Source organism: Clinocottus analis, unplaced genomic scaffold (assembly GCF_023055335.1).
Source record: "Clinocottus analis isolate CAN_PGR_092001 unplaced genomic scaffold, fCliAna1.0.p SCAF_15, whole genome shotgun sequence".
Lineage (NCBI taxonomy): Eukaryota > Metazoa > Chordata > Actinopteri > Perciformes > Cottidae > Clinocottus > Clinocottus analis.
Window position 1 is genome coordinate 13,670,766 of NW_027175876.1, and position 14,388 is coordinate 13,685,153.

Consider the following 14,388-nt stretch of genomic DNA (forward strand, 5'->3'; position numbering starts at 1 on the left):
ACAGTGGCTTTTGCCTCTTTGTGTCAGACGTCCGGCGTGTTTGCCGAGCGTCGCCCCGATCCACTTTGTCACCAGTTAATTGGAGAGCGCCGGGCCATTCGAATGCAAATGCCAGACATGTTCACACAATTTAAAGCAAGCTCTACCTTCAGTTATTATGAGGTGAGAAAATAACACACGCAAAAAAAAAAAAAAGAAGGGAGAAAAAAAATGGTGATGGCAGTCCGGGGGCGAAGTCTCCTGCAGCACACCATGCATATGCTTTCAGTGTGTGTGTGTGTGTGTGTGTGTGTGTGTGTGTGTGGCGGGCTGACTTTACGGTTACACTGAATTCATCCCGATTTAATTTCATCCAGACTGGATGTTATCTGTAATATGTGTCAGATTAATATGCATCCAGTCGATGCATTAAGGGGCCGACTCTCGCAAGCTGGATGTAATTTCATTTTGCATAATAGACAAAATCAAACGACGTCGTGACATTAATAAGTGATTATCTCTCTTCCTGAGCACTGGAGGTGTGTGTTTTTTTTTTTCAATTTTAATTTTTCTTTTACCAAAAACGCGGCTAAAAGCACGTGAGGGGGCGGTGTCTCCCGCAGGCCTCATCAAGACGTCTACTGCCAAAGTACACCTTAACACATTGTGACATACTTTTTGGCGGCACTCGGCGGCGAGTCGCCAGCGCGTTGGGGAGATGATTTGGGAGGAATTTTACAAATTTAATTAGCTCGGTCTCTGCGGACACAGGCTCTTCCAACTTTCATTTAGATGTAATCTTTCTTCGGAGAATACATTTCGGCACACGGTTCTCACAAAAGAGCAGCTCCACATTCAGTGCGAGATGCTGGCTGCTTGGTTCCAGGAAGTGGCAGAAGATCTGTCTGTAAAAATAACACACACACACTGGCAGCAAGTTTTGGGGGACATCACCTTTAGATAAGTCCCGCCCCCGTCAAAGCAGACTGGCTAATCATAGCTTGGCATCGTCTGCCGACAGGATTCTGATCTTTAGACTCTCATGCAATGGTTAAATGTTACGTTGTAGGGATAATTAACCCGGAAGGTTAGCACATGCTTTAGCTTAGCACATGCATTAGCTCCAGTGGATAATGTTTCTTCGGGGAGTGCAGTTGGTGGCGCTGTGGGCTCCACGGTGGCTCTGTCGAGCTGCGTGGCCTAACAAAGGTCAATTCTGGAGGTCCTAATTTAGACCCCTTGATTTGGTTCCTCCATGGGTTAGGGTTGGATGGTGTCGTGCCATGTTGGTATTTTTTTATTTTGCACAAAGGCAACTGGCATCCGTGCCAATAATAAAATCCTCTGTTAATAACACAAATATGCAAAGAAGTCTTTCAGAGATCTAAAGCAAGACCATTAAACTAATACTCTCCCCATTATGCGCTAACGTTCAATTTTACAGACTATAAACTCATCGCAATAGCCTTACTAGATCACAGTGCAATACAATAGCATTGTTTGACTCTGGGAAGTGTAGAAAGCCATTGAGTGAGGTAAAAGTAGACAAAGGCAGGTTAAGCAAAAGAGTGCACCAAATAACCCCCAAAGAAACTCATTCCATCAAAAACAGCAGAGATGCATCCAAGGATTCACTTTTTTACCCCCCTCAACAAATATTCGGTTTCCCAAAAGCAATGTTTTTTTTCCCCCCCACAAGTCTCCAACAGATCTATTTCAAGCTAAAACACGGTGGTCTCCGGCATTTTGTCCACAATCTCTTCCACTACAAGGTTAAATGGGCAGTCATTTGCACCCCAGCGGGACTTCGCGAGTGCTTGGGTCTGACCGGAAAACACTTTCCACGAACTCTTTGTCCCGGCTTTCCAAGGATGCGGCGGAATGAGCAGAGAGGGCGGCCGGGTGACGGAGATCATCGGATACAAAGGGACTCTTGGCCGTGTTACCCCGTCACAGCATCCCTCACGCCCCCACTAACTTCCCCGAGCCCAGATGTGAAGGCCATCTGCTCCACAGCCAACGCCGACGTCCCTTTCGGATCCTCGGCCGCCGTAATCTTTTTACCGTCGTTTTTTACCGAATGATTAAAAGCAGCGCGCCAGATGGCTGTCATTCGCCCTCTGCTTTGATAACAAAAAGGTTTTATACCGGTGAGCGCTGGTTTTTAAGCAGAATCCGTACAGCTGAGGAAGCGAGCAGGTGTGCAGCACTGAACCAAGTTTTGGTTAGGCCCTGAAAGAATTTGAAGCAACAGCTTTTGGGGGTCAAAAGGTCGTCTGTAATTGCAAGCGGACGGTTTGAGTGGAGGCAAACGGACTTTCAGAATCTTTTTTTTTTTTCTCCCCTCCCTTCCTTCCTTTCTCCAAAGCCAAAGTGGTCTGCCACAAACTCATTATGATTTCCAAGTGTGATGATCTGAATAAAAGGGGAGGGTGGGAGGTGGAGGTGGGGGGAGGTTGGGGAGGGGGGGGGTGTAGCAGGGGGTTGAAGACATAATTAGTTTTCCTCACTGCAGGAGACAGTATGCTGATGAGACAATGAAAGACGGGGAAAAAAGTCGAGCTGTCAATCTCCCTCAATTCTTTTCATCTCACAAAGCACCAGTGAGCAATGCTCACAGACAACCTCCCACCCGCCCGCCCTCCCCTCCCCCCCCCATCCCACCCCCAAAAAAAAAGAAATCCCCACACACCCTGCCGCCGCAGCTCACGGCTCCTGTGTGTTACGCAGCGCAACCCTCCGCCAGCTCCGCCACCAGAAACCACTCCGCAGACCTCGGGAAGGGAAGACGAACCCAAACACTTGTTTTTAAAGAGGACGCTCTCTGGCAAGCGACATAATCCAGGTCATGCGCTGGAAAACAAGTACAAATGTTCGACACCAGATATATAAATCCAACATCCATCGTCACGGCAGGTCTGAGAACCTCCGACCTTCAGGAATGTTTGGAAAGCCCATCTTACGAGTCCCTCGAGGAATGGGACTCATTAATCAAGCGACCTCCTCTTACTCGCAGCACTTGGAATCTGCCTTTAAAAGGGTACTTTTAAGGGTCCTTTTAAAGAGACCCCGTGATTGATCGCATGCTCGCTGCTCGGGACTAAATCGGATGGAGGGATGGAACCGGCATTCACCTGATTGCTAGTTTTTACGTTCCTCCCGTGTGATATATTGTTCTTTAAAAGCCGATGTAATATAAATTATGAAAAGGGTCATTTTTAGGTTAATTTGGGGTTTCACCTTGGACATATAGAGCATGATGCTATCTGTCCGAATGCATGAGTGTTCACCAAGAGGCCACTTGAGGGAGGGGAAAGCCGCTCACATGGTCTCCGATCCAGGCAGCCCTGATGTGTGCACAAGCACTAGAAAAGATGGTATTTTACGGTATATCCTCTTTAACGTGTGTGTGTGTGTGTGTGTGAGAGAGAGATCGATGAAATAATATGTTCCCTCTCCAGCTAACATGCTAACACTTGGTCAGCTACGAACGATGCCTCTGCACCACCGGACAAAATACCATCGCCTACGGGAACCAGCGATCAAAGTTTAGCAATTGACCTGGGATTGCTTTTGTCTGTGTGTGTGTGTGTGTGGGTGTGTGTGTGTGTGTTTTCCAGTCGGGGGAATTCGCTGCTATTGGGCACCTACGGCGTGCAACCCTGCTTGGCTTTTATTACCCTTGGAAGTCCTTTTAACTCCTTCAGCAGGAAATGAAACACTCGAATGGCTCTACTGCAAAGTGCCGGCGCCATTTGCAGCCAGGGGCGTGACATTCCAGAGCATGTGTCCCATATAAAGAGAGGCTCTGGGAGTCACAGGTGCAAGCTGACAGGGTGTGTGTGTGCGTGTGTGTGTGTGTGTGTGTGTGGTACGTATGTGTATTTGATTGAATGTATATGAGAGCAGAGAGGGAGTGCGGGGCGAGGGAGTGGATAAAGAGAGAGAAGCAAAGAAAGTATTTTGGTGTTTACCGAGGCCTCGGAGTCACCCGTGGGCAGTAAGCCGGAGAGCGGCTGCATTCCAGAGCCAAAGCCAGCTGCCTCCACTGACCGGTCAACGCTTGAGAACACACGGGGCAACTTTAAATACGGACGCCGAAGAGCACTTTCCAGCCGAGGACTTCTCGGGGAGAGAAGCGAGGATGCTGATTTCAGGATGCGGTGTCGGGTGTTTCTGGTTTAGTTTGCTCACGAAGATGAAATAAGTCACCAAGAGCTGCTGTTGCTTTATGTCGAGAAACAATCATTATAGTTCATCCTTAGACTTTTTTAGATGTTTTCTTTTGCAACTGAATATGGAAGGATGAAGTCAAACTGTTGAGATTAAAGTAAAGAATCCAGCTTGTTGGTTTTAGTATCAAAAGGGAAATGTTTTTCCTCAAATTTTCATTCTTGATTGGGATTATATTTTCAAAATGTAAACATTAGGGTTAACATGTTTCTTATGCTGGGAACTACTAATGCCTGCTTCTTATGCCTGGAATACAGAAAGTTTGACTTTATTCTTAACATTATGACTTTTTTTTGTGATCACATTTGTTTTGATTTTCTAGATATGCAACCAAGTGACAGTGAAGACATTTTTACTTTGATCTTTGAAATGCTAAATAAAAAAACTGTCCCATATCCCTGGCTATAATGCTGCTCTAAAGATGTACAATGCCAAAGCAGGAGAAAAAAAGAAAAAAAAACCTCCTACATTATTATTATTATCATTATTCTGCTGAAAACCAAAAATCCCCACTTAAAGACAGATGACAAATAACCGGCTGCGTTTCTCTGCTGTTTCTTCTAAATATGTACACTCGCTCACTGCCGCTCTTTTCTTCTCGGGTCACACCGTTATTTGTCCGACGCTTCATCTGCCGCGCCGACTCCCTTAATTAGTGGCGCTCGCCGAGAGACATTAATACGCGTCCACCAAACCTGAGACGGAATACATTACAGTTCCATTTTTGTCGACAGTGACATTTCTCATCAACTCCCCCTCAGGTCTGTAATTTCACTGAGCGAATGCTCCGCGCTCGTGATCCGTCACCGTGCGCCGGTGGCTCGGAGGCGGACCCTCCGCCTGGTCGTGTGCCGTTTGCATTTTGGTCCAGTTTCTGTGATGGAGCAGGAACATGCAGGTCTGCCTCCACCCGATATAACTCATGGAATACATTGTGTTCCACTCAGAGCTATTAAAAATAACATCTGTAAAAGTCAGCAGCAGCCGAAAATGTACATTCACACAACCTCCGTTGTACTATTGGGGCGTCACATGTTAAAGGATCACATGATCTTCAGAAACTGGACTAATTAAAGCAACACTACCCTCATGGATTAGTTCTCATGTGGGTTAATCCCAAGTGAGCAGTCAAAACTACGAGCGTACTTACATTCATGCAAATAAGTTGTTTGCTGTTCTTAACATTGGAATCTTTCTGAAAGTTTAAAAATGCTAAAACATGCTAATTAGCATACATTTCCAGAGCAGGAATCTGAACATTGGAGGAAGCCAGGCTACAAATTGTTAAATTTCTGTTGAAATAAACAGCAGGAATCTCTCTCTCACTCCATTAATCAGAAAATACTGTCGACAGCCGTACAAATCTATTTTCAACTCTTTTTTTTTTTTTTTTTTTAAAGGACCGAAATATTCTGCCAATTAGGTTATGAATGATAGATGAACAAATATCTTTGTGGGAACCTTCAGAGTATAAATAGGAAGGAACCTGGCTTAGTGTATGTGAGGGTGCTGCTGACGTTCTTGAAGACTTCTGGTTCAGTCTGAAACTAAAACTAATAACCGCCCTCCCACACACACACACACACACACACACACACAATAGAAATCATCCAGACTGGAAACATTACAAACTGGGGATGTGGTGCCGCCAAGGACGGGACAGGTCTGCAGCGTGGGGATTACGACCGCCCAGAATGTCATTCGCACACACCTACCGAGCAGCGGGAGATATTAATGACGAGAGGTGCCCACGAAGAGCCGCAAGGATATTAAAAGCCACCCGCGCGCACGGCGGCGGCCACAGCCTGTCCGCCGTGCTGCAGGTCTGGCGAGAGTTACGGGCGTACCGGCACGCCGTACTGCCAGGTCGCAGAGCGGCTTCTGCACACACACAGGTATGGTGACGGAGGGATCCCGGTGATCCGAGCCACGCCGACACTTTGATTCTCCACGTTGCACGTCCGAGGCATCTGGATGGCCGTGTCACCCGGAGGGACGCAGCGGGTTAACAGTGTGTCACGGGGCCGCCGTGTGAGGTGAACCCCCCCCCGCCTCAGCGGTACCGTCACTCTAACCACGTTTGACCGGGCAACATGCGCGTCTCCCGTCAAACATTTCCATTCCCGAGCTTCCCGCTTTCTCGCTCTTTTGTTTGTTTTTACGAGGGCTGAAGATATTGGGAAAAAAATACACTCGCACATTTAATATCCGCCCTAAAACGTTGATAATGCTGGGGGGGGGGGGGGGGGGGGGGAACTTGTTTCGTGGCCAACTTCCGCCAAAAAGAAATTAAAAACATGACTTGTCAAATGTCTCTGCTGATAAATGCGAGCGGCTGACGTCTGAGAGAGGAAAAGAAGTGATGCCAGAAAGGTGAGGGTCTGACTGAGAAGCTGAGTTTCTGTCGGGAAGGTAAACATCGCCTCAATCTCTTTCTGTTGCCTCACAGAGGTCTGAATAATTAAAGCTGTGTCTTGTGTCTGCTCCGGGAGGGGAAGCCAGCCCATAGGACCGAGCTGCATGCGAATCAGCGCTCTCTTTTTTAAACTTCCACATATTCCCAACTGGGGCCAGAAACATCAGAATGTTGCAACTTTTCAGACAGCTTTCAGAATGAAATAATACCGCTCCCTGCCAAATGTACAGACTTAATAACACAGCATCCACACCCAAAATAAACACGGCTGGAGACAGAGTTTCTGTGGGTGTGGACCAAAATAAAAACGAGGAAGAGTCAAAGGAAAACCTTCCTGTTCCTTTAACATCATATGAGCAGAACCACCTGTTAATCAGCTGCCGGTACAAAGGAACAATGAGGAGATTTCTTTGTGTGTCCGGACTGCACATCTTCAATCTTACGACACTTTCCGCTGATGTCTTGGTTTTCCTTTGTTCCACAACTGGATGCTGACTCTCCTTTTCTTTCTGATTCTCTGTAATATCTACATCTCTGTGATCCCCGAAAAAGCTCTAGAAGTACTATGTATTATATTGCTGAGATGCGAAAAGAGATTTCTACCGCTGATTGATTGTCTTGAATTATGTACTCCAAAAAACAAACAAACAGTGAAATCAGTAGCTGTAGAAAAGACAGCACATGCACATTTGGGTTCCCTTGTATCTTTATAGAGGAAGCTCTAGATGAAACCCTTGGAGTATAAAAAGGTTCATAGTGGAACGCCTAGGGGGGTTCGGATGAAACCCTTGGGATATGAAAGGGTTCTTGGTAGAACCTTGTGGGTGGGGTCTGGATGAAAGCCTTGCAACATGAAATGGGTTCTTTGGTCGGTTTAGATGAAACCCTTGGAATGGAAAAAAAACCTTCTCAGTAGTACTCTCTAGGAAGGTTCTCGATGAAACCCTTGGAATATGAAAGGAACTTATGGTGGAACCCCTTTGGTCGGTTTAAATGAAAACTTTGGAATGGAAAAAAGTTTCTCAGTAATATCCTCTGGGTAGGTTCTAGATTAAACTATTGGATAATTAAAAAGGTTCTCGTCAGCACCCTTAGAAGATTTAAAGGATCTCGATAAGACCTCTGCAGAGGGTTCTGGGTGGTACCTTTCACAGCTTTGTTCTAGGTATATTCTTTAATGTTCCAAGTGGAACATTTTTCATATAAAAAGGTTCTAAAGGTTCTCCTGAGGGGACAAGCTGAGGAACCTATCTGGATCTAGTTAGTACCTTTTTTATCTCAACGAGTACAGAATCACTTTCAGTGGCCGATTAATCCACACGCTGTGTTCTGTGTTACCAGCAGCAGGACGGTGCATGTGGGACTGAGTCCAAATAAACAGCACTGTGTGTGTGTGTGTGTGTGTGTGTGTGTGTGTGTGTACCACGTTTCAACCAGTGCAATTGATGTATTCAATAATTTTTAGACAACAATGGCGCTCCGAGGCGCGGAGGAATAAGATGTATCACGCTGTGAAACACCCACGGCCCTTGTTAGTCATTGAGACGCGCTCATTGTTGGGTTGAATCTTGTCACGCAATTTGTTGGTAAGAAGAAAAGCTCATGCTGAATAACAACACGAGATATCTGCTGCCATCGGGCCCCCGAGAAACCGGCGCTGGTTTGCGAGGCCTTTTCTTGACTATACAGCGCCGCACACGGATGTGTCCTTTCCAAGACGGCGAAACAGCCCGTTGCTCCGACAGGCTGCCTGCACAGAAAGAAAGGACCGTCCAATGAATGCGATAGGGACCAAGTGAAGGGGAAAGAGGCAACGCCAGCTTCAATGAGGGAGGGCCCGTTCAAGCATGGCAGATTCTGGGGAAGAGGGTGGGTGGAGGTGGGGGGGGGGGGATTTAGGGAGCTCGTCTGCCAGCAATAAAAGGCTGAAACAGGATACTTGGTGAGATTAATTACCTAGATAGGCCACGATAATGCCATTTAAATGGGAAAGTAATTAAAGTGCACCTTCCATGAAAATTATTCATTGCTGACGGATTGGGTGACAGACAAATCAGGAGGCATTTACAGAAAAGCTACAGGTTAAGTGCTCCGAGCTGCTGCTCTGAGACCACCACAGTTTTATTGCAGCTGTTGAATCTCGCCGCTTTGCCCGGCTCTCATCAAATTACCGCGAGCATGTGGAGCATGGGTGGGGGGGGGGGAGTGAATGGGCTCCCAGGTAACGTAAAACCGGGGACAAATGCTACAAAGGAGGATCCGCTTAACTAGAAAATTACACTGGCTGGCACCGGTCAGAGGGGACTGCTCCGAATCAATCAATCCTTCTGTTTAAGGCCACCATGGCAGATTAGAACACAGAAAGGGATAAATCAATGGCCTTATTGTTCCCCGAGTGTTACTTTCACAAACGCACTGACCAAGATCCATTTAGTGATGATGAGGTGTCAATAACGTGGCCGTATGGATTACCACTGTGGAGCACGGGGAGTCGATTTGCACCCACCCAACATGTTTTATTCACACGATCATTGCTCCTCTCTTGTAGCGGGTAACTGATCATCACATCATTCACGAAACTATCTATATATATGTATATATATATATGTATGTATATATTGCTACAGCTTCTCCTCTGAATACAGGAATGTTTGCGTTTCACGCAGTGCAGGGGCACAGAGGATTTTCCGATCAAAGTATAAATGCTTCGCTCACATTCTTGTCCCCCTCCTCGTCCCCTTTGCATTGAGAGATTGTATAAAGGGAATAGCGCGTTGCTCTCTTTGAATGTTTAACTAGGTTTGCTCTTGAGGAGGGACTGCAGTGGAACGTCGTCTGTTGCAAAAACAAATGTAGGGACGGGGCGAGAAAGAACCAGGAGAGATAACGCTGTTTGCTGATTTTGAGATTCCTCTATAGCCCTGTTCTTGCTTGACAAAAAAAAAACAAAAAAAAACAACACACACACACTAACATTGGCTTTTGTGTTCAGTGGGAAAGGTTACAATCAGCATTCATTCCCAGGGACAAATGGCTCCGCAGTAGTCGCAGGTGTTTATCGGCTTGGGCTCCGATTCAGAGGGATGGAAGCATGACGCTCCGGGTGGAAGTGCTAATTTTAGCCACTTTTCTGGTGCGATGGTGTGTGTGTGTGTGTGTGTGTGTGTGTGACGTGAGTTGTGGTGAATGTGTACTAAAGGAAATCAACAGGGATTTGGGACAATTTGAATCACTTTTATATATATAAAAAAAAGTACAAAACAAACAATTAATATGCTTTCAGAAAAGCCACAAGACAGAAAACCACACACTTCAGTGAAACCAATAAAACGCAAGTCATCAGCGAGTCTTTCTACTGTTCACACAATCACCAACTCCGGTTGGAGTGTTTGACAGAGAGACTGAATAATTAGACACCGTATAACATTTGCACTGTTTTCCACTTCTTCTCGGCAAACGTGACACACCAGAGCAAAAGCAGAAAGGCTTATGGGAAAAAAATCACCTATTTGTAGCCAGTTTTCATGCGTTTTGGAAAACCTATACATGCTAATTCTGTTGGGGAAAAGATATGATTATAAAGGGGACAAACCACGCTCATGTTCAGGTTCAGGCTCTGAGGAAACGTTGCGCTCCAATACCAGTATTACCATACGGTATGATATGCCAGAGAAGGATGGAGTCCCAATACGTTTTGGCAACAATATACCACTGCATCCAGGTTGCATTTTGCAGTATTCCAGCCAGCATGCCTTTTCTGGCTACTCTGCCCTATAATCGTCTGTGGAGCAGCTCCGCACTTCACACTTCATGACGGCACACACTCAAGCTTTCGCACTCGAGTTTTCAGGTTGGAGAGTTACTAATATTCGCGGATTACTTCGTGGACAAATTTAGAAAAATTGACTCATTTCCTGTTCTTTAGTTGCTTCAGTTGCTTTTTTTTAAATCCAGAAGTGAGAGATCACAAAACACCTCCCCCCTGTGTGGTGGGCAGGCGCCGCGGGAGAGCGAGAGAGAGAGAGAGAGAGAGAGGGAGAGAGAGAGGGCTTCGCAAACTGAGATGGGTCAGAATTTTGGGAAAGGATGTCTTTATCTTATCGAAGTGTTTTGGAAACGCCGACCCGGGCCTTCTGAGGCATCTCTGGTCGAAACTCGCCAAAGTCTAAATAATCCATTGGCCGTGTCACACCCACTGTTTTTCTGCTCTGACTCACCCACCGAGCCCGTAGATACATCAGAGCACAGCCCAACTATTGTACAAGTTGCTATCTGAGTGGAACAGGCTTTGTGCTGCTGGCTAACACAACGCAGTCAACATTAAAATCAATTTCCACCGGCTCTTCCTTTCACCCATTATATTGTTTATACCTCTTGCTGATCGCACCTAAACCCCATTTCTTTGGTCGTGTACACACACACACACACACACACACACACACACACACACACACACACACACGCTCACACACACACGGCTCCTGTAGCCTTTCACATAACCAATTTCCAATCCTACTGCTGTGCCCTTCTCCACAGCCATTTTCCTGGCTCAGAGATGTGAACATCCGCCTGAATAAATATTAACGCTCGCTCTAAGAGCAGCGCCCGCTCGCAAGTGTGCCGGAGGAACAAAAGGCCCTGTTTACGAGTGCGCTTGAGGAAAGCCAAGGCCCCCCGGAGGGCCTCCGAGGGGGCGGCTCTGCGGCGCTCGTCGACTCACAATGGAGCGCTGATTGAAACGCGCGCCTAACTTCCAGCGTACGGCAAAGGCGGCAAAGACGGCAAAAAAATCCTCAACGTGACGGAGGGAGGAGGGGAAAAAAAAGAGGGAAAAACAATCTCTATTGAACCACCGCGAGGACGGAGCTGGAGAAATCAAGCTTATGAACTCGCAGCCTCCACTTAAACTCATTTAAGACGGAGCTGAGAGGTAATTAGGTTTCTGGGAACAATAAGCACTCAGCACCTCGTGTTGCAGCTCCAGCCTCGCCGCGCCTTCGGTGTAATTAGGGGAGGTGTGAATGCCGCATCAGATGGATCGCCATCTGCATTCACACGCCGCGCGCGTTCATCCCCTCCAGTGCCGAGCTGCGGCGCCCGTGCACGCGATTAACCATGCAGGAGACGGGGAGCGACTCTTCCCTTCCTTTTTTTTTTTTTTATATTACGGTTCTTTCGCTGCGATGGGGTGCCTCGCCACACGAAAGGTTAATCAATTCTGAATGATGAGCCATAAAGGCTTTAATAATGCAGCCGTTCTCTTATCGAGTGGTCCTGCACGCCCGCTCAGGAAGGGGGCCGATTGTTTTAGGAAGCGCCGGCGTTCCAATTACAAGGCGTCGGAGCGTTCCCGAGCAGCCCAGAGAGCGCCGGACGCAGTGAGGGTCCGGCGAGCAGGACGATGAGCCCGGCAGAGTGGAGCTAATGTCCGACGGAGACGAAGGGAAACAAGAGAGACGCGTCACGCGGCCGTCGATATCAACCGATTGCCGACTATCGACGTGCAATTCAGCCGGAGCTTGAAGAGCTTTTTCAGCAACTGACATTTTCCGTCATTTCCAGACCCCCCTGGATGGAGGAAGGGGAACAGGGAATAGTTTATTATCACCCATAAATACACAGTAGAGGTGAGCCCAAAGTGATTAAAACTCACTTCCTCCAACTATAGTTGTAGTTTTAAAACCACATATATTTTTCCGATGGAGGCCCTTGAAGCAAAATCATATCGGGGTCGGACACTTTTCCAGTATCATTTTCGGGGTCCTGGGCACAAAAAACAGCCTCTGCTTTCAAGGTATCAGTCAAGCAGACGAAGTGGGCCGGCTCACCTTCACACGCCGCAAACCCAAAAGCAATGAGACGAGTTTCAAAGAGGTGCTACATCTCAAATGTATTTAATGAAAAGATGGTGACGTTTGAACCTGAGATAGTATGGTGACAGTCGTGTTGCATGCTGGGTCTGTGATTGTGTGTGTGTAGGGGTGTTAAAGGTGTATAACAATACAATAAGATAAGTAAATAGAACCTAAACTAACTCTGCCGACCCACCAGTAGAACCACTGGCCTAAACTGTGTTTCAGAGGCTCGTCCGCCCAAGTATCCAAGATACTTTGGGAAAACCAAGGATGTCTTTATTTCTTTCTTTACGAAAATCATCACAGATATTGATCGGCACATATTATTGGCTGTCAGAAGTTCATGCAACTGGCCAACAAAATCATCAGCTGCCTCGTCCCTGCTGACCCATTACACTGATTACAGTGTTACAGCTCTTTAAATGGTGCCACTTACTCAAAATAATAAACGTGACACCGTCTTGGCTAAGCGCGCTGCTCGCCTTCCTGACGGCTAATGGCGAAATATTCCGCCGGGTCAGCTGAGTAATTGTGAATTGTCAGCGTGCCACGTATAATCATGAGTGACTCTCACAGAGCTTGTGTTAATTGTTTTTTTTTTTCCTATCTTTTTCCCCCCTCCTGCGGGTTGCCCTCCTTTCCCCGCCATCCTCCTGCCCTTGGCCGGACAAACCCTGGTCACATTCCAGCGTGCGTCTATGTCACAAATGGAGCGCGCCGAAATGCATCATCCCCGTCCGTTCATTTGAACGCCCCCTTTCTTCTCTCTCCCTCTCCCGGATGCGAACGTCGAGTCCACCGAGACACACCCACGTGTCGTGAGCCACTTGTGGTTGCAAACCACCGCTTATGTCGTCGTATGTGTGGCGGGTGAGCGGCCTAACCCTCCATGGGAACCATGGCGCGAGCGCGAATGAGCGGAGAGACGGCGGTTCACACGTGCGGCCGGAGCTTCAGTTCTCTCTTCTTTTAATCACCACGGCCGGAGCGCTTTTGGCCCACTGTGTTTCATGGATGCTCGAGCACGAAAGAGGAATCTTGTTGCGGGGATCCGCAGAAATAATTAATACGGAAAGGGCTTCAGAGTTTGTCACCACAAAATATAGCATTTTAATTACACTGCGTTCCCCGGAGACCGCACTGCAAATAAAGCTCTTCGGGTACCACTGAGCGTGTGCATCGTTGCTAAAATAATAATGTTGGCTACTGTAGTGCTGATACACACATTACGTTAATCTGGGTAATATGCATAGTGGATATATTACTGGATAATATCAGACTATGATCATTAATGCTAATGGTGAATCATTACTGTAGTTTGCATATGAGATGTTTCCAGAAACTAAATTGTCAGTCGCCTAACTCTCGCTCAGCTGGAGCAGCGGGTGAACTGTGCACAGACCGGTAAGAGCCAAACATTTACAACTCCAGCGTCGAGGGAAATATTTTGTGGAACGCGGTTATTCACTCGCTTTAAGTGGGTCAGACGAAAGGATCAATGCCAATTTCTCTCCAGAAACATTGCGCTCTCAGACAACGTAATGGACTTGTTAAGTTAGACAGGTCAGACAAACACAGGACTTTAACCCAGGATGTCCAGTGTCCAACCGAAAGGTAACATTGGCTCGTTTTTATTTTTTTTATAGTCATGTTGTTTTGTTGTTTTTCAATCTACAGCGTAAATCCGTAAAACTCAAATCCGGGAGGAAGTACATTTCCCTCTAAACATAATTGAGAATGTAGTTTAGTTGTGTGGGAACATAATTTTGGAGGAAACAGGGTTGTTGAGTAAAAGAAAAGGACAAGGTTAGCCTAGCTAAGGCTAAGTGCTTAGCAGCTAGCACTTCTAAAAGAAAATCGCAGATTAACACATTGTACCTTGTGCGTTTGATCCACTATCAAAAA

The 14,388-nt window shown here is 46.8% G+C and overlaps 1 protein-coding gene across 4 annotated transcripts in view; it reads right to left on the reverse strand.

Annotated features, from left to right (window-relative positions):
- epha7 (eph receptor A7) overlaps positions 1-14,388 on the reverse strand; it is an 86,066-nt gene that overhangs the window by 40,312 nt on the left and 31,366 nt on the right. The gene's annotated exons all lie outside the window — the stretch shown is intronic.